This window comes from Plasmopara halstedii (assembly GCF_900000015.1).
Source record: "Plasmopara halstedii genome assembly, contig: Scaffold_470, whole genome shotgun sequence".
Classification (NCBI taxonomy): domain Eukaryota; phylum Oomycota; class Peronosporomycetes; order Peronosporales; family Peronosporaceae; genus Plasmopara; species Plasmopara halstedii.
In genome coordinates this window covers 1,305,033-1,305,246 of record NW_020187390.1, presented here as the reverse complement: position 1 = coordinate 1,305,246, position 214 = coordinate 1,305,033, and positions in this window count along the sequence as shown.

Here is a 214-nt window from a genome sequence, read left to right as displayed (position 1 = left end):
ATCCGACGACGGCCTTCCTCGTCCTCGTCCGTCGAGATTTATGATGTGGTGATCAACTAATTGATTGATGATTCACGATGGTTTGTGGCTTACTCCTCCTACTGCACTGTACTACACTGCTAGTGGGTGCCTGCTTCTTCCCACCTGCAGCTTGTTGTCCCGTGTTGGTGCTTGGTAGTGAGTTATGGGTTGGGGGTGAAGGAGTAAGCAATAA